This window comes from Pogoniulus pusillus, chromosome 9 (genome assembly GCF_015220805.1).
Source record: "Pogoniulus pusillus isolate bPogPus1 chromosome 9, bPogPus1.pri, whole genome shotgun sequence".
Classification (NCBI taxonomy): Eukaryota; Metazoa; Chordata; class Aves; order Piciformes; family Lybiidae; genus Pogoniulus; species Pogoniulus pusillus.
Window position 1 is genome coordinate 13,567,093 of NC_087272.1, and position 20,563 is coordinate 13,587,655.

General features: G+C 48.3%; 1 long non-coding RNA gene across 2 annotated transcripts in view; it reads left to right on the forward strand.

Annotated features, from left to right (window-relative positions):
• LOC135178061 (uncharacterized) overlaps positions 1-18,593 on the forward strand; it is a 156,003-nt gene extending 137,410 nt beyond the window's left edge. The window contains exons 4-5 of one of the 2 annotated variants that reach the window (XR_010303337.1): positions 14,792-14,973; positions 17,857-18,593. This is a non-coding gene — a long non-coding RNA (uncharacterized LOC135178061). Of the gene's footprint in view, positions 1-14,791; positions 15,046-17,856 lie in introns of those variants that run through there. The other variant, XR_010303336.1, reaches the window with a different exon arrangement.
• Positions 18,594-20,563: the final 1,970 nt, after the last annotated feature.

Sequence of the window (20,563 nt, forward strand, 5' to 3'; positions counted from 1 at the left end):
ACAGTTGTTGGTTGCTTGATACTTTGGACAAATGTATTGATGAATTTACAGATCTAACAGAGATTCAAAGGCAGGTGCAAAGACAGCTTTGACAGAGCATAGAAGCACAGAACCACAGACTCATAGAATCACAGAATCAAAGAGTCATAGAGTGAAAGAATTGTCAAGCCATAGAATCAATCACAGAATCATAGAAGCATAGAATCAATGAATCACTGAATCGTAGAATCAAAGAATCTTAGAAGCACAGAATCAAGGAATCACAGAATCATAGAATCATAGGCTACTTTGGGAGGGAATAGACTTTTAAAAGTCATCCAGTCCAACTGCCCTGCAGGCAGCAGGGACATCTGGATGTTAGGAGGAAGTTCTTCCCAGAGAGAGTGATTTGCCATTGGAATGGGCTGCCCAGGGAGGTGGCGGAGTCACCATCCCTGGAGGTGTTCAAGAAAAGACTGAATGAGGCATTCAGTGCCATGGTCTAGATGACTGTCTAGGGCTGGGTGCTAGGTTGGTCTGGATGATCTTGGAGGTCTCTTCCAACCTGGTTGATTCTATAAGTCTATGATCTGCAACCAGAGTAGGTTGCTTAGAGCCCTAAACAACATGACCTGAAATGTTCTAGGTGTGGAGCTTCTATTACCTCTCTGAACAAGTGTCTTACCACTGTAAGAAATTTCTTCCTTCTGTCTGGTCTGAAACTTCCTCTTCTAGTTTAAAACCATCAGCCCTTGTCCTGTCACTACATACCTTGCCTTGTCCCCAGACTATTACACACCATGCCTGTGACCAGCTGGGAAATCTGATGGATAGAACCATAGAATCATTTTGGTTGGAAAAGCCCTTTCAGATCATTCAGTCCAACCATTCTTTAACAGCCTTCAAGACCACATCTCTGCCTCTTTCAAACATCTCCAGGGATGGGAATTCAACCACCACCCTGTGCAGCTTGTGCCAGTCTGTGAGAACCCTTTCAGTCAAGAAGCTCCTTCTAAGATCCAGTCTAAACCTCTCCTGGTGCAACTTGAGGCCATTTCCTTTCCTCCTATCACTTGTTCCTATGGAGAAGAGACCAAGTCCCAGCTGGCTCCAACCTCTTTTAAGCAATATTAATTGCTTGGGATATTTCAGCAGAGATTCAGCCTGCAGAGGGACACATGGCTCTAAGAACACACAGGAAATGCTATTTTGTGTCCTGACCACAGTGGCTTTGAATCTCTTACATGAAATTATATCATGTAGCCCTGTTTCTGATTTTTAGCTTGCTGTGTACTGCACTCAAGAGTCAGCCATAGTTGGGTTAATTAATTTGAATTAACTGCAAGGATTCTTTCCATTGATTTCAGTGGACTGTGGATCACACTGGAACATCATACAAATTGCTGCTTCTTAATTAACCCCTCTACTCTTATCTGATCTCTTCAAGTTACTCACCAGGTGTGCAGCAGGATAGGGACTGAAACTTTGGTCTTGTGTAACAAGGGATGTCATCAATAGCCAGCTGCTTTTTCTCTTGCCCCTACCCCCAGCCAAGTTGGTGCTTGGGTTTTGTTTTTTGTGGCTTTGGTTTCAGGGTTTTTTGGTGTTTGGGGGAATTATTCATGGTAGTGGGAGACTGCAAGAGAAATAGAAATGAACTCGCTCTGTAAAAGCAGGCACCTACCACACAGTGGGGGCCTAGGACAGGCTCACGGTGCAGGAATTTGATTCTGAAGTTTTTTACCCTTGTCAGAGCAAGTCTGCCACCAGCTTCCACCGAGTTTTCTTCCTCTGGTTTTCAGTAAACTGTAAAGTTTTGTGTTTTACCAGTTAGTCTTTGGAGACCTAGAATAATGGTGAGCAGGGCTAAGTGCTGTGTCCAAGAGAGAACCTGAGTGGGTTTGAATGAGGAGAGGTGGTCATCTTACTACACTACACACACTACACTTGATCTTCCACACAAGGTGGAGAATCTCAGGGAGACTTTTGTAAGTGAAATTATAGATGCAGAAGATATTGGCTATGCAAAACTGGAACACTGCAACAGGCTGTCCAGTTGAGGCCCCATCCCTGGAGGCATTCAGGATCGGGCTGGACAAGGCTCTGAGCAACCTGCTTTAGCAGAAGATATCCAGTAGTTGCTGGGACATATTTTCTGCAATTACTAAGGAATATAAACACAAAGTGTGCCAGCTTTAGAAATATGATGAATTAAGTTCCTCACAGCCATTGCAGTTGCCTGGATCTCAGGGCATACTGAGGCTGTAGGTTCCTGTGGAATCCATTGAATAACCGCCAAGAGCTGTTGCTTTTTTTCAGTGAGAGCTGAGCTGAATGGCATGCCTGCAATTCAGTTCTTTTAATATTGCAGCATGTATCTACCTACTCCAGCTTGGAAAATGGTAATTAGGTTGGCATGGACATGCTGAAAACGCTGCCTTTCATACCTCACAATGCTAACAAAGACCTGTCAAAAATTCTTCAGAATCAGAGAATGGCTCAGGTTGGAAGGGACTTCAGAGATCATTTACTTCAACCTCTCTGCCATGGGCAGAAACACCTCTCAACTAGACTCAGCTGCTCAGGGCCTCATCCAGCCTGACCTTGAACATCCCCAGGGAGGAGGCATCCACAACTTCCCTGGGCAACCTGTTCCAGAGTCTCACCACTCTCATACTGAAGAACTTCTTCCTAAGATCCAATCTAACCCTGCTCTCCCTCAGCTTCAAACCATTCCCCCTTCCCCTGTCTCTAGACACTCCTAAGAAAAGTCCTTCTGCAGCCTTCCTGAAGGATCCCTTCAGGTGTTGCCAGGCAGCTCTAAGGTATCCCCAGAGTCTTCTCCAGGCTGAACACCTCCAGCTCCCTCAGCCTGTCCTCACAGCAGAGGTGCTCCAGCCCTTAGATCATCTTTGTGGCGTCCTCTGGACCCACTCCAACTGCTCTGTGTCCTCCTTCTGCTAGGGACACCAGAACTGGATGCAGTATGGGCAGTGAGGTCTCAGCAGAGCAAAGAGGCAGAATCCCCTTTCTTGCCCTGCTGGCCACACTCCTTCTGATGCAGCCTAGCACATGGTTGCTTCTAGGCTACATGAGGGCACTGGTGGCTCATGGTGAGCTTCTCAGCAACCAGCACACCCAAGTCTCTTTCTTCAGGGCTACTCTCAACACACTCTGCACCCAGCCTGGATTTCTGCCTCAGATTGGACTGAACCAGATGCAGGACCTTGCACTTTGACTTGTTTAATCTCATGCAGCTGGCTGTGCCCCACTATTCAAGCCAGTCAAAATCATCCTGGATTAATTCCTTCCTTCAGGTGAGTCCAGAGCAACACACAGCTTGGTGTCACCAGCAAATCTGCTGACATACCTCAGTGCCACTGCCCATGTCACTAACATGCGGGGCTGTGCAGGGGTACATACTGCAGGCCAGTAGCTGCTTTGTTTCATGGGAGACTGAGCCACCCTCCCTAAGCTGACGCTTCACATACACGATAGCAAAGCTTCTTATAGGGAAAAAAAGTAAAAAGCAAATGTAAAGAAAAAGCTCAAAGATGTATTTAGCCTGTCTTGAAGGCAGGAGCTGCAGCAAACTGCTGTCACCAGCCACCTGTGTGCATCCATTCTCTTAAAGCAAAGGATGCATTATTGATAACCCATTGCAGAGACACAAAAATTGATGTCGTGCTCTGTTTTGTCAATTTTCTTTTTAATTAGTGGTGGGCTTGAGAGTGATGTTTTAGAAACAACTGCAAGCTTTCAAAGCCAGCTTCTCTCATTGCTTCCCCGTGACCTAAGAGTCACCAAGTGACATTATCTGTCTGACATCAGACTGGGTGATCTTCCAGCCTTGATGTCAACTTCTTTGGGCTAAATTATGCATCCTCTTTTACAGACAGCATTACTTAGGCATGTTCTCCACTAAGTAAACTGACATCCCAAGCAGGACAGCAGTGTAGCCAAGTGAAGGATCTGGCACGTGGGTTGTCAGGCTGGCAGAGCACACGGTTTGTTCATATGCCAGTCTTGTGCACAGTGGCTCCACTTGTGCGCCTCTTAGTTTCATGCTGGGAAGGAAGAAAGGCAAAGAAGGTTGAAGAATAATTGAAGGAGGAACATCTCTGTGCCTTTTGAACACCTCCAGGGATGAGGATTCAGCCACCTCCTTGGGCAGCCTGCTTCAGTCTTTGAGAACCCTTTCAGTGAAGAAATTTCTTCATGTATTCACTCTGTAAGTCTGCTGGTGCAACTTGAGCCCTCTCTTGTCCTTCTTTTGTTCTGACAAAACAAACCCAGTTCCCTCAGCAGCTCCTCAGAGAACAACATGAGTAAATGGGCAGCTCTGATCACTCCCCAAACAGAAAATGCCCTCAACCCACTCTGCACCTGGCCTGGATTTGCACTTGGGGTTGTCCAAACCCAAATGCAGGACCTTACGCTGTGACTTGTTGACCCTCATGCTGTTGTCACCATCCCACTCCTCAAGCCTGTCAAGATCCTTCTGGATGGATCCCTGCCCGCAGGTGAGTCCAGAGCACCACACAGCTTGGTGTCATCAGCAAACATGCTGAGGGTGCCTCAACACCATTGCTCATGTTGCAAACAAAGATGTTCAAGGGCACTGGACCTTGAGGGGCAGAGGGCAGAGCCCTGTCCCTAAGTACCATATCTATGCATCTTTTAAATGCCTCCAGGAATGGTGACTCAATCACTTCCCTATTCCAACTGAAAGAGGCAGCCATGCCTATGAGTTGATCTAATGCTGTGGTTTTAACTGAGAAGACAAAACAATCTTCTGTGTGGAATCCTGCATGCTTCACAAGGCCAGGAAATGTTACAAGATCATAGCTATTCAGAACTTGAAGTGATGACAGTCTGGCAGAGAGAGGCCAAAATGTCCTACACAACAGCAAGTTGAGGATGTGCATTTCTGCAACATGGTGCTGGATGAGTGAGGGGCCAAACTGGTTAATGGTAATATAAGATTACAAAATTACAGTGAGAAATATAGCTGGATACCATCTGGCATTAACTCACTTCCTAGGGCACTTCAAACTCTGACAGCACATCTCCTTGTGGGCTTACTGCCTTGGAAAGCTCCAGTGAGGAAGGATGGAGACTTTCCATAAGCGTGTCTAAAGAGAGGACATGGGGCAATGGTTTGGAACTGAGCAGGGATGGACTGGAGCTTAGGAAAAAGTTCTTCAGTGCAAGCATGGTGAGACTGGAGCAGATTGCCCAGGGAGGTTGTGGATGCCTCCTCCCTGCAATGTTCAAGGTCAGGCTGGATGAGATCTTGAGCAACTGAGTCTAGTTGAGAAGTGTCCCTGCCCATGGCAGGGAGGTTGGAGTAAATGTTCCCTGAGGTCCCTTCCAACCTGAGCCATTCTCTGATTCCCTGATTTGTTCACCAGAGACTGCTGGTGGGAGGAGCAGAGGGTGGCTATGATGCAGCAGCACTCAATCTCCTGATGCTATAAACGGCCACTGGAGCCCCAGCTGTCTCAGCTAAGTGAACATGTGTGGTTTGGAGTGCTGCAAGCACTCCCGTGGTCCTCTTCTCAGCAGTTCCCTTCAGGCAGAGTGAAGGTGTATCTGAGAGTCAGACTGTTCTGATAAAGCTGGAAGCTGGAGTTCTGGGACTCCAGCAATGGTTTGGAGTGCCTTCCTTCTAAAGGCATCCTTGTGGGGGGCTTGAGGTTTGCAAAGAGAAACTGAGGACAGGAATTGTGAAAAGTCTTCTCATGAAGTCTTGCTTCTCCTCTGTTCCTCTTTGCACACAGACAATGCCCACTCTTGCCCTTAAGGAATGTTTTGGTAGCTCCCTTTCTAGATGCTTTTGAAAAGCACAGAGGAAAGGAAGAACAGGCAGGGTGTGCTGCCCAGACGGATGGTGGAGTCTTCTTCTCTGGAGACTTTCAAAAGCTGCCTGGATGTGTTCCTGTGTGACCTGCTGTAGGTGATCCTGCTCTGGCAGGGAGATTGGACTGGATGATCTCCAGAGGTGCCTTCCAGCCCCTACCATCCTGTGATTCTGTGATTGTACATGTGTGTCACTGATGGGACAAGCCTTAAGAACTGTTCCTCTGGGACAACATTTATGTGAGTAAAAGGCTCAGGTGACCAATTCTCTTGGTTCCTTCAAACTGTTGCTTTAAGATCTGTCTGTTGTACACCTCTTGCCAGGCACACTTTGACTTCCCCACTGGTTGCCCTTTGTAGTTTATTTCTTAGAATCACAAAATCATTTTAGTTGGGAAAGAGCTCTTTAAGCTCATCCAGTCCAACCATTCTCCAACTCCACCAAGGCTGGGTCTAAACCATGGCCCTCAGCACCACATTTCTGCCTCTTTGAGACACCTCCAGGGATGGAGATTCAACCACCCATCTGGATAGCCTGTGCCAGTCTGTGAGAACTCTTTCAGTCAAGAAGTTGCTTCTAAGATCCAACCTAAACCTCCCATGATGAAACTTGAGGCCATTTCCTCTCATCACTTGATACTAGGGAGGAGAGACCAACTCCCAACCTCTTTTCAGGGAGTTGTAGAGAGCAACAAGATCTCCCCTTGGCCTCCCTTTCTCCAGACTGAACAACCTGAGTTCCCTCAGCTGCTCCTCGCCTGGTCTGTTCTCCAGACCCTTTACCAGCTTTGGTGCCTTGGTCTGGACTTGCCTTTGCAGTGTAGCTTTAGAGACAAGAGGTTACTCAGCTCCTTGTTGGATTTCAGCACTTGTTTAAAATCCACTTCTCTTACAGCCCAGGCACTTTTCTCCTGGGACACTGCCTTTCTAGGGCACCAAGGCACCGGTGGCTTTTGCTCTGCCTTTTAGTGGAGCTAATGTGACTGTGCTGCCCTCTCCCTTCCTTCCCTCTCCCCACATCCCTCCCCAGTCCTAATGCTTCTGCTGTGCTCCAGAGCAGTGATAAATGGCCCAGAGTGGAGTTTGATGAGGTCAGATGTTGCTGTCAGCTGTAAATCACTGCTTCTTGTTGGTTCAGCAGCAATCTCTGGCCTTGGGCTTCTACGGCTCTTCCAGAGGAGGAGAGACAGGAGTGGTGTGGACTGTCAGCATGCCAGGGAGAGCTGCAGAAGTGTTTGATCTGAAAGCTCCATGCACCTGCAGGAACTCTCCTAAGCCTCAGAAACAGAAAGAAAGCTTCAAACCAGCAATGTGTTTCTATAGCTTGAGCTCTCCAGTTCATAGCAGAGATCTGTTATTTATGGAGCTTGAAGCTGGGCAGGGCATCAGGATGAGGTGATCCCTCAGCATGGACAGCTGAGATGCAGATATAGGTATGTGGAGGTATTTGATGTGCTAGCAGCTGTAGCTGTGTCTGAATCAGCACTCATTGCTCACAGATGATTCACAGATTGCACTGGGTTGGAAGGGACTCTCGAAGGTCATTTTGTCCAACCTCTGCCACACCAGCAGCAGGGACACCTCCCACTACAGCAGGCTGCCCAGGGACACACTGAGTCTGACCTTGAATGTCTGCAGGGATGGGACCTCAACCACATCCCTGGGCAACTTGTTCCAGTACTTCAGCAGGCTGATGGTGCAGAACCCCTTTGGTTGGCACCCAAGCACACGCTGGTGAAGGTGCTAAAAGTATTAACTCAGCTCATGCTGGAAACACCACAGTGTTAGGGTGCTGTGATCTTGTACACCCAAGGGAGCTGGTGGCTGCCTAAAGGTACTCTCCATGTATTGATTCTGGTGGCAGTAGCAAAAGATAAAGGTATGGCACTGTTGATGGCTACATGGAGTTACCTGCAGGTAGCTGTGCTGCTGCTGCTGCACATAAGAGAGGAGAAAGGAAAAACCACAGAATCACAGAATGGTGAGAGTAGGAAGTGACCTCTGAAGATCAGTGAGTCCAATGCCCCTGCCAGAGCAGGGTCACATAGGGCAGGCCACACAGGAGTGCATCCAGGTGGGTCTTGAATGTTTCCAGAGGAGGAGATTCCACAGCCTCTCTGGGCAGCCTGCTTCAGGGCTCTGCCACCCTCAAAGTAAAAGAAGTTCCTTCTCATGTTGAGATGGAACTTCCTGCAGTAAAATTTATTCTCATCACCTCTTAATCCTGTCACTGGGGACCACTGAGAAGAGTTTGGCCTCATCTTTCTGACACCCACCCCTTAGATATTTGCATGCATTAATAAGATTCCCCCTTAGCCTCCTCTTCTCCAAACAGTGATGGACATTTGAACATGTATCTTGGCCTGTACCCTGAGCAGGTTTCAGAGTCAGCCTCTCATGCTGCATGGATTGGAGGATGCAGGTGTGGATGGCAAGGGAAAGCACTTCCCTAAAAAGCAGCAAGATCAGGATTTCCATGAGCTCTGCATGCAGCCAGTGCCACTCATTCTACCCAGCTACTATTGCCATCAGATGATCAGGAAGTGATGGATGTGGTTAGACAACACTTGAACAGCAAATGGAGCACATCCATTAGTGTGGGGGGGATAAATTTCTCCTCCACACAGACATTTGTTTGAGCTTTGACAGAAGAGCAGAGAAATGGTTTTAGTGATTGCTATTTTTTTTCAGTGAGACAAATCAAGCCATCCCAGATAAAGAATGCTTGCTCAGAAAGAGTTTTATCCTGAAAGGAGCCCCTTGAAAGAGACTGGCTTTACAGTGCTAAGGCAGAGCAGCTGATCACAGGCAGTGGGATCAAGGACACCAAGCTGTATGATGCAGTTCTTGTCTTGGAGGGAAGGGATGGTACCCACAGGGACCAAGCCAGGCTGGCCTCATGAAGTTCAGCAAGGCCAAGTGCAAGGTCCTGCACCTGAGCCAGGGTGCATATCCAGGCTGGGTGCAGAATGGACAGAGAGCAGTGCAGAGGAGAAGGACTTGGAGGTGCTGGGTGATGAGAAGCTCAATGTGAGTCAGCAGTGTGCACTGCCTGCCCAGAAACCAAAGCAGCATGGGCAGGAGATCAAGCAAAAAGATTCTGCTGCTCTGCTCTGCTCAGACCCCACCTGCAGTGCTGTGTCCAACACAAGCAGGATATGGAACTGCTGGAGCAGGTCCAGAGGAGAGCAGAAAGACAATCAGAGGTCTGGAGAACCTCTGTTAGGATAGGCTGAGAGAGTTGGGGCTGTTCAGCTCAGAGAGGAGAAGGCTCCAGGGAGACCTTAGAGCAGCCTTCCATTACTTTAAGGGACTACAGGAGAGCTGAAGAGAGACCTTTTACAAAGGCCTGGAGTGAGAGGTCCAGGGGTGGTGGCCTCACATCAGAAGAAGCTTGACTGAGATGATTCTTCCCCGTGATGTTGGTGAGGCACTGGAACAGGTTGCCAAGAGAATTTGTGGAGGCTCCAACCCTGCAAGTATTTAAAGGCAGGGTAGGCAGGGTCTTGAGCAATATGGTCTAGTAGGAGATGTCCCTGTTCATGGCAGAGGACTGGAACTAGGTGATATTTAAGGTGCATTCCAACCCAAATCATTCCATGATTCTATGAAAATAGAACCAAAGCTCACCCAGTCCAACCCTCCTGCAGGCAGCAGGGACATCCTCTACTAGATCAGGTTGCTCACAGCCTTGTCCAACCTCACCTTGAATGGCTCCAGGGACGGGGCCTCAGCTTCCTCCCTGGGCAACCTGGGCATGAGGGTGCAGCATTCCAGTAGCCTTATGGGGCAGAACTTGTGCCTAACATCCAATCTCAGTTTGCTCTTCTCTCATTTCAAACCGTTGCCCCTTGTCCTGTCACTGCAGGCCTTTGGAAGCAGTCCCTCTGCAGCCTTCCTCTAGCTTTGATTTTGTTAACACTGTTTGAGTAAAACCAGAATTATTCTGCCTGGCTCTTCTAGTCTCTTCTCACAGGTAAACAGTGATAGAACAAAAAGGAATGGGCTCAGGCTGCAACTGGACATTAGGAAACATTTTTTCACAGCAAGAGTGGTCAGGCATTGGAATGGAGTGCCCAGGGAGGTGGTTGAGTCACCAATCCTGGATGTGTTTAAAGGTCATTTGGATGTGGTGCTTGGGGATATGGTTTAGGGTGCACCTTGCAGAGTAGGGTTATAGGTTGGACTTGGTGATCCTAAGGGTCTTTTTAACAGGAATGTTTCTGTGATTCTGTGTTTTATGATGATCTTAAAAGGCAAGGAGGAGAGTCATTAGAAGAGTGACACCAAAAATGATGTTTGGTATTTTTTTGATTGCTGCAAGGTGTCAATGCCTCCTCCCTTCCCTCTCTTGTCTCTTTAAACCTGCTGGATCATACAAAGGAAGATGAAGGGAAGAAATTGCCTCCAGAACTTTTCATTATTAATGATGCTCTATGACTAAATTGGAAATCTGCTCCTGTACCCCAAGGGGGTGATTAATTTAGCAGCCTAGGAGTTTTGATTAAAAGGCAGTGAAATGTCTGACACAGAGTCTATTTATCAGTTATTACGATATTAAAACACTCTAATCAGCACGGGGCCTCAATGAAGGCTTCACAGCCCAAATGTCACCTCTCAGTGCTCTCTCAGATCTGCCTCTCTGATACATGCCTATTAGCAGTGGGCACATAAGAACATGAGCAACTGCAGAGGTCTTTGATGAGAAGGCTGCAGTATGGTTTGCTTTTTGGCCGTATACAGGGTCACAGATTGCATCGGGTTGGAAGGGACCCTCCAAGGGCATCATTTCCAAATGCAAAGAGCAGGCTGCCCAGGGACACATCTTGAATGTCTCCAGAAATAGGACCTCAACCACATCCCTGGGCAACCTGTTCCAGTATTTCACCACTAAAGCATTTTACCACTTAAAGAGGAGGTGAGGAAAGATTTTAAGATGCAGTCTCTACAAGCAAAGAATGCAGGAGGAGATGTTGCTAGGCCTGCATCTGGGGGTAGCTGCACCCCTGCTATGCCCCCAGCAGTTATGATGCAAACTGAAGGATATCTGCCCCTCTGCTCTGCTGAGACTTTACCTGTACTGCATCCAGTTCTGGTGCCCTCAGCATAAGGGGGACATGAAACTGTTGGGGCAAGTCCAGAGGAGGCTATGATGATGATCAGAGGGCTGGAGAACCTCCCCTATGAGGACAAGCTAAGAGAGCTGGAGCTGTACAGCCCAGAGAAGAGAAGGTTCAAGGGAGACCTTAGAGCACCCTTTCAATACCTGTAAGGGCTACAGGAGAGCTGGGGAGGGACTTTTGACAAGGGCTTGTAGTGACAGGATGAGAGGCAGTGGCTTTGAGCTGGAAGAGGGCAGGAGGGACCTTCCACTAGACCAAGTTGTTCAAGGCTTCATCCAGCCTGGCCTTGAACAGCTCCAGGGAGGGGGCATCCACAATGTCCCTGGGCAACCTGTTCCAGTGTCTGATCACCCTCACTCAAAAGAATTTCTTTCTAATCTCCAGTCTCAATCTCCCTTCTTCTACCTCAAAGCCATTCCCTCTCATCCTGTCACTCCAAGCCCTTGTCAAAAGTCACTCCCCAGTTCTCCTGTAGCCCCTTCAGCTACAGGAAGGCTGTTCTAAGGTCTTGCTGGAGCCTCCTCTTCCCCACACTGAATAGCTTGTCCCAAAGCAGAGGTACTCCAGCTGCTGATCATCTTCAAAGCCACCCACTGCTGTCACACTAAACTTCAAAAATGAGAGGCTGAAAGAGTTAAACCATAGCAAGCAACATAAACACTATTTAAAGACACAGTGATAGAATCCCAGAGCAAATGTATCCCATTTATCAAAAATAAATCACCTTGAGAGAAAAAATCAAGCAAAGCAGCAGGAAGCTGAGATGGCTGAACAGCAGGTAAAGCACATTACTGAGAGTAAGAAGGCATCCTTCAAATAGCTGGGGACTGACAGATGAGAAAAGCAGAAAGGTTCATAAACTCAGGCACCTAATAGGGAAAAATGTGATAAGGGAGGCAGGAAGAATTGGAGGAGCTTGGAGAAAGCACACAGAAAAAAAATACCTAAGGAGTCCTGGAATAAGTAGGGTCTGCTGGGGTCTGGAGGAGCAGTAAACAATAACAGAAGAGATGCTCAGGACCATGAAATGGTTTGTGATTTCTGCGGAGGAGGAGCACAGGGAGGTTCCCATGGCAGGATGCCTCTCCTGGCAGAGCAGGAATGAAATAAGACAACCGGTGTACAGCATCCCCAGCTTGTCTGCTGGGACCAGGGGGCTAGGGGCAGGGCAACACCACTGAGCACTAGATTTTTAACTGTTTGGTGAGGGAATCCTAGAGCTCCACAGCAGCAAGCCTAAACAGAGTGCAGCTGTGCTTAGCCTGGAGAAGAGCAGCCCGAGGGAGGCTCTCATTGATGCTGATCAATATCTAAATGGTGAGTGTCAGGAGGACAGAGCCAGATTCTTCTCGGTGGTACCCAGTGACAGGACGAGGGCCAATGGATACAATCTGGAACACAGCAGGTTGCACAAAAACATAATGAAAAAGTTCTTGCCTTTGAGGGTGGCAGAACCCTGGGGCTGCCTAGAGGGGCTGTGGAGTCTCCTTCTCTGAAGCCTTTCAGAACCCATTTGGATGTGTCCCTTTGTGATTTACACTAGGTGACCCTCTTCTAGCAGGGGAGTTGGACTCCACAATGCTCAGAAGTCACTTCCAACCCCTGCCATTCTGGGATTCTATGATCTTCAGAGGCCTCTTCCACGCTGTGATTCTGATTATCTACAATAAATACATTGACAGAAGAAACCCATAAGTGAGTGAGAGCATCAATAGACAGCACAGTGAAAAAAAACAACCAGGGGTTTATGCTGAAAGTTGTGATTTGCTAATCTGTTGAGTGGCTTGGGAGGAGTAATGTATGGATGAAGAAGCGCTCCTAGCCCTTTTGTCAGGTTAGCCTGGGCACAGCTCCAAGAGCTGTTCTTGCTTTGATGTCCACACTGTCCTGCACTGAACAGATACATCTCCAGACAGTCTTCAGACTGCAAGAGAGGCACAGCAATGAGAGCCTTCCTGAAAAAAAAAAAGAAAAAGAGAGACTCAGAAATGTAAATAATTGGCAGCTGGAGCTGCCTGGAGCTCAGGCTGTGTTTGAGAGAGAAGCAGGATGTGAAATAGAAGGGGAAATTTCAGGGAATAGAACCAGATGTTAGCAGACACATTATCACAGAGAACAGCACTTTGCAAGCCATGCTTGCACAGCCGTGGGAGCAGAAGGGAAATGTGCCCTCTGAATTCATGGCAGGTATGGGAAAAGGGAGCCTCATCCGTCTCCATTCTCTGGATTGATTCTTCCCCTATTAGAAAAGAAACAAACAAGGGGATCTGTGGGAGCCAGAGATCTTCAGCAGAGGTTTTGTTTGTAAATAAAATGAATAGAAAGCAGGCAGAAGAGGTGGTTCTCCCCTCTGCTCTGCTGACACCCCCACCTGCAGCACTGCATCCAGTTCTGGTGTCCCCAGCATAAGAGGGACATGGAACTGCTGGAGTAGGTCCAGAGAAGGGTTTGATCAGAGGAGAACATTCCCTATAGAGACAGGCTGGGAGAATTGAGGCTGTGCAGCCTGGAGAAGGGAAGGCTCCAGCAAGACTTTAGAGCAGCCTTCCAGTGCCTGAAGGAGGCTACAGGAGAGCTGAGGAGGGACTTTTGACAAGGTATTGTAGTGACAGGATGAGAGGCAATGGCTTCGAGCTGGAAGAGGAGAGACTAAGAGTGAAGATTAAAAATAAATTCTTGACAGGTTGGTGAGACACTGGGAACAGGTTGCCCAGGGAGGTTGTGGATGCCTCCCCTGCCCTGGAGGGGTGGAAAGCCAGGCTGGATGAGACCTTGAGCAACCTGGTCTAGTGGAAGGAAGCCTGCCCATGGCAAGGGGTTGGAACTAGATGCTGACACTTCCCTAAACAGAGCAATGCAAGCCAAAGCTCAGGAAACCATCCAGCACACATTGAACAAATAGCATTTGCCTCCCCTCTACAAATGCAGGCTGGCTTGCTGGAGCTGCAGGTGAAGATGTGTGAGAGGCTGCCTGGATGCTCTGCTCCCTCACCCCCAGACCCATGCAGCCGTTTGCTCGCTGCATGAGAATAAGCAGGACATTGCTCTGTATGTGACACTTCCTCATCAGGCTTTTTAGGAGAGCTCTTTCAGCTCATGTCCCAAGTCCTGCAATCATCTGCAGCCTTAGCAGCAGTACTGGTGGGCTCAGCACTTTCCTCTCTTTCATTTGCCTGTTGAGGCAAAATGTTGCCCCTACCTGCATGGCTGCTTTGAAATGAAGGAGAGCAGTAACACATCAAAAGAAGCAGCGAATGCTCCCTGTCAGGACAAGGAGGGTAGCTGTGCAGAAAGAAAGCAGCTTTTCCTCAGCCAGTCCTCCCTGGGTGTACCACACCCAAAGGACATCACTGGGCTGTGCCCTGCAGAGCATTCCTAGTGGGATACAGCCAGCCCAGCAGCCTGCCTATTGGGCAGTGACCAGTATGGTGCTCAGCTCCTGGTGGGACAGTCTGAAATACTCTCCGACTACAGCTGACATCCCTGCCTGGCCTGGTCTGCTCTGGGTGAGAACAGAGCAGACCCTGGTCAGTGCTGTCCCTTCTCTGCTCAGGCTCTGCACTTTCTGCAGCTCAGGCTACGATGTTCTCACTGACTGTGGCTGCACTGTAGTGCGGTCAGCACTAGAGGTTGGGGTGCAGACCAGGGGCACTGCTACAGCTCGTGTGCTGTGTGGGGGCGCAGAGTGAAAGGCCACACCTGCAGGGAGGAGCAGACAGTTCTGGTGACTCCAAACTGGCCAGCAAGGGATTCCATCTCGGGATCTCATGTTTGGTATAAAGCTGAGGGGTCACTGAGGTCATGTTTTTCTTCATTCTCTTCTTCAGTGGCCATCATCCAGGGAGGACTCTGTCCATTCTGCCTTTGATCCTGATCCATGAGTTCCTGAATTCCAGAATCCAGCTCTTGAATGTGGGTCCCATCTGCTCCCCAGTCCTGTCTGGGACTTCTGCCACAGCATCAGTGGTGGACGGTGATCAACCGCCATCAGAGATTGGGGTCCACACTGGTTTGTATCTCTTTGTACCTATTTCATTTTAATGGTGGTAGGTCCATTAAAGCAGTTTCAGTTTATTCCCAACCCATCAGCCTCTCTCCCTTGCCTTTCTCTTCCCTTTGGGAAGGGAGAGAGCCTGGTAGAGAGCACTTTATGCTTGGTTAGTGGCCAGCCCAGGCCTGATCCTTGCCACTGCCCCTCTGCTGGGGTTCATATAGAGGGATATTGATGGTAGTGTCTCAGCCATTGGACTTGCACCCTCAGTGGTGGCTTAAAAAAGCAGGGACTGTGTGTGTGAGTCTCTGAATGCAGGAGACTGGGTCTGCTTCCCTGGACATAACACAGAAATTCCTAAGAGAGAATCTTAGGTCTGTAGCCTCCTGAAGATCTGACCAGAGAGTGAGATGGCTCCACATGGGGACCAGATCATGCACTTCACCTTATACACTGGACTTTCTTTCTTTTCAGTAGGATTTAGCACGTGAAACTGAGCAGCTGTGTGAGAGGCAGAAAAGTTCTGGGCCTGATGGAGGGCTGGGGTTAGCCAACACATGGAAGGAGCTTCTGCTTTTCCCTGAGAAGGCTGGGTTTTGTGTGATCTCTTTCAGCCTTTAATTCATGGTGCTGGATGTTGTTTTAGTGACCCCGAGCTTCGCCAGGGTGGAAATTGTTAGAGAGGAAGAAACCTGTCCGTGGGTTAGTGATAGAAATATTGCTAGCCTTTGATCTGCTTCCCTGCTTTGATTTCTCCAGAGCTCACCTGAACTGTCTGTTGTCCAAAGGACGTTGTTATACCTGTGCCAATAAATGGTGGAGAGCTCACAAAGGGCAGTCTGCAAAGAGGGATGCAGCACAGGGCTTTCTTGCACACCACCATACGAGGCAAAGCCAATTTCCAGCTGTAAATGTCAGTGTGGCAAGTTTCCTTGTTCCCAGTCAGCATGCTACAGGGTAATTGAGAACACAGCTTATTGCAGGCTTTTGTTTCTCTTCCAAGAATTGTTCCCTTTTCATCCCTTTCTGTGCAGAGTATAATAAACAGAACAGGAGCTGAAGGCAGTTTGGCTGCAAAAACAACATTTGATAATTAAAAAAAAAAACTAACCCCACAGAAAATAAAAATTAATAACTAAACCACCACAGAACCCCAGGGAAAGGGATAGAGAGGCACCTTGCACACCTTTGTGACACAGGGAGGGGCAAAGGATAAGACAGGAAAGAAACACCTGAGCTGTTCAGAATCACAGAATGGCTTTGGTTGGCAAAGCCCTTCGAGATCATCCAGTCCAACCATTCTCTAACTCTAACATGGCTGGTGCTAAACCATGGCCCTCAGCACCACATCCCTGCCTCTTTGAAACACCTCCAGGCATGGGAATTCAGCCACCTCCCTGGGCAGCCTGTGCCAGCCTTTGAGAAGCCTTTCACAGAATCACAGAAAACATCCAGTTGGAAGAGACCTCAAATATCATCCAGTCCAACCTCTGACCCAGCACTGAAGGGTCAGCACTAAACCATGTCCTTAACAGCCAGGTCCACAGGCTGCTTAAACACCTCCAGGAACAGCGACTCCACCGCTGCCCTGTGCAGACCATTCCGGTATTTGACAACCCTCTCTGTGAAGAAGTATTTCCTAGCACCCAGCCTGAACCTCCCCTGGCACAGCTTGAAACCATTTCCTCTAGTCCTGTTGCTTGTCCCCAAAGAGGAGTCTGCCCCCCCCTCACTCCCACATCCCTTCAGGTAGTTGTAGAGAGCAAGGTTTTGTCCCCAGTACCCAGCCAAACCTCCCCCATTTCACCTCCAGGCCAACATCTTTTCAGGGAGTTACAGAGAGCAAGGGGTCTCTCCTCAGCCCTCTGCCCTCTCCAGCCAGTCTAGATGGGGTTTGGGAATAACAAAACACAGAGATATCTCTGTTTGCTGCTCGGGCAGGTCATGTCTTTTCAGTGCTCCCTTGTTACATTCAACCCCGTTAAAGTCAGAATGCCTGACAGCAGAATGTCCCTTGGCAGTGCCCCTTCTTGTGAAGAGTGAGGGCACTGGCTAGGTGAGAGATTAGAGTGCAAGGTGGATGCTCTGGTCTCAGATGTCCCGATGAAAATGATTGTTGCCATTTGGCCCTTAATACCTTAAGCAGCCTGGGGAAAGATCTAGAAATCTGGAGTATGTTAGAGAAACAAGGGCACAAAGAAATCAAACAAGGAAAATGTGCAGAGAAGGGCCAGGAGAGTGATCAGAGGACTGGCAGCCCTGCATGTGAGGGAAGGCTGAGAGAGCTGGGGACCACTCATGGGGCTGGTCCCTGTTGTGCCAACAAACTCAAGACACAGCCATGATGGCAGGCTGGAAAGTGTCCAGAGAAGGGCCAAGAGAATGATCAGAGGACTGACAGAGCTGCCAGGCTGAGAGCTGGGCTTGTTCAGCATGGAGAAGAGAAGGCTTAGCAGAGGCCTTATCACCATGCACCAGAACGTTAAGGGTAGCTGCCAGGAGGATGGAGACTTCCTTTCCACAAGGAGTCCCATGGAAAAGGCAAGAGGGGATGGGGACAAGTTCCTGCTGGGGAGATATCCATGGGACTCTAGAAGAAAACGTTTCCCTATGAGAACAGTTGGACATTGGAACCATTCCCAAGGGAAGCAGTGGAGTCCCCTCCATGGGTCAGTTTGAAGACTCAGCTTGACAGGGTGCTGGGCCAGCTCATTTCAACTCTGCTGTGACTTAGAAACCTTGGACCAGATGAAGCTTGGTGTCCCTTCCAAGGTGCTATTCTGTGACTGTGTGAAAGGAAAGGCAGGCACAGAGCCTGCTCTGTGTGCTCCAAGCTGTCTTCTGCATAGATATCAGACTGAGATCTTGTCAAAGCTGAACCCCTGTTAATTCCCTCCCTAGCACTGAGTGTGAATGCCCTGAGTGCTCTTGCTGGCATGAGGAAGATGGTCATCTGGATTTAATCCAAATGCTGCCTATCTCAGGTGAGCCTCAGGCACTGCTGTAGTGGCAAGTCATGCTGCACCTCCTCATAGTGATGCTTTTCTCTCTCTGTCTCTGGACACTCTAAACTACAAAAGTGGCACAAATGAACCTGGGGCTGATGTGCTCCAGTGATTGCTGTGTTTCCATATCTCACCTGGATGACTGTGGCTCTCTAACATAGGTGAGACTACCTGGAGAGGGTTACCTGGTGTTTGGTGCCTGGCCAGTGAGCCAGTTTTCCTCCCAGATACCAGCTAGAGGTTCCCCACGGGCACTTGGCCAGCGCAGCAGAACTGAGCATCACTCAGACAGAGGTTGCTGAGGGGTTCCTGCCCAGTGGTGATGATTCGCTGCCTGTGACCTCATTAAACCAATCTGGCTGGGACTGCTAATCACATAAATAAAGGATTAAACCACAGCATTAACCTTCTACAGGGAAACCTGCCCTGGCAACACTGACAGAATTAGAGCTATTAATTATTTACCGGGTCATTCGATAGCAATGTATAGAGATTGCATATGAGGAGCACTTGAAGCAATAAGTTAACCATAAATTATTGCTCTGCTAAGAATCTTTTAATATTTCTCTTCTAATGCCCTGAATTAAAAGCCACCTTGCTTCTCTCTCCCTAAGACAGCAGCACCAAATAAATCAAACACAAATAATACACCAAACATGGAGGACTTTTGTGGCTCTCGAGGTTCTTTCTTGCATTAGAAATTCCTCTTGTGCAAGGAGAATTTCCATAGCTGAATTCAGGGCTGGTTCCTCACCTGCCCTGAAGTTTGGGGTTTCCTTGGTGGCCAAAGAGTTCAGAGAACTCGAAGATGTTGCCTTACCACCACTGAACTAAAAGTCGGCGCAGGAAATCTGCCCCAGCAGGGCTGTAGAGAGTTAGGATGCTTTGGAGAGTGGATCTCTGCTGCTGCCCAAGGAGGTATTCAGTTCCAGTAAATGCCTTATAGATTTGCCTTTCCATCTCAGAGAGGCTTGGGAAAAAAACCCACTCTTGAGTCAAATGGGATGATGAGTTCATTGTTTTACTGATTCTACTGGGCTTGCAGGAATGACAATGGTCCTAGATGGGCTTGTTTGCTGACCAGAATTTGAATGCGTATCTGCAGATAGCACACAAAAGGCCTGGGCATGTGGAGTGGAGGAGGGTGGGGAGACTGGAGGGAAATCTGTCATTATTTATGGAAATATCCAGTATTCATGGAGCCATCTGCTGTGAGTGATTCAAGTCTGAGACGTGTCATAAAATGAGAAAGCATAATGTAAAAAGAAAGGGGGGGGGAGGGAAAAACACAACTGGAAAAAGCCCAAACCCCTAAATTTGCATCACTCAAAAACCTGAACCAGTGAAGACAGAATCTCTTTTTTCTAAAGATGCTTGGTAAATGTTCTGCCAGACTGGGAGATAAAGATAGATGATATTTCTCAGGTTCCTTTCCTCATCCTTCTTGGAACAATTAATTCCATTTGTTCATTTCCAGCCCTTTAATTATTGATCCTATCTTTTCCTTGTCACTTTCTTACTGTTTCAGCCTATAAGGCAGGAGACAGAGTTAAAAGAGTGGTGTTTGGGAGACTGTTTGGACCTTGAAACATTGAGAAGGACTTTGCTGGAGCCACAAGTTTGTTTTTTTTCTGCTAATGAAGCATCAACTTTGTTGCCAGAATGTTATCAGTATTGAGAAATTTTATTAACATTAAGGGTGGGATCCTCACAGCACTCCTCTGGAGAAAATCTCAAGCAGATAACATCCTGCTTCCCCCTGCTCAGATGCTTCCTTGATTTATTGATGATGAACAGGTTGCCCAGGGAGGTTGTGGATGACCCTTCCCTGCAGGTGTTCAAGGCCAGGTTGGATGAGGCCACGAGCAACCTGGTCTAGTGGCAGGTGTCCCTGCCCATGGTAGGGGAGTTGGAACTGCACAGTCTTTAAGGTGTCTTCCAGCACAAGCCATTCCATGAATCTATGGATCTACGTTCTCTGCATGGTGACTATAGACAGTGGAGAAACTGAGGCCAAACCCCAGAGGCAACAGTTTGCACAAAGCTCTTTTCCCAAAGATTTTACACGTGGCAAGGTACTGGCAAAACTGGGAGCAGGCTTTCCCTTTCCTGACGATAGATCCCTGTGAGCAGAGACCTTGTCCAAGCCCTTCCCTTAGGAGCAGCTGGCAATGCCCTTGAAATGTTGTTTGTTTTTCTCTTTGTGTATTTTAGTTACACTTTTGAGTAGCACAATGTATTACTAGCAGGTGCTGCTGTGTCTTGCCACCTCTCCTTTCCTTTCTCCCACCCTATTCTACTCTACCCACCACCTCTTGCTGAAAAACCCAACCAACCAACCAAGAAAAAGCTGACTTAGCACAACACTGTCAGGGCAGAAATTCCAGCCTTAGTTACTGCCCTACAGTGTCGCAGTCTGGGGCTATGGGTTTGAGAGGCTCCTCACTCTTGCACAGGCTTTTAAAATGCTTCCTGGCTTTTCATTTCCTCACTCATTGAGAGCAGGTTGTCCTGACATGCTGCAGTGTTCTCCATGCAGGGCTCCCTTTCTCCTTCTAGTATTCATGCCTTCACTTCTGTTCAACAAGGCATGAGGTCCTGGA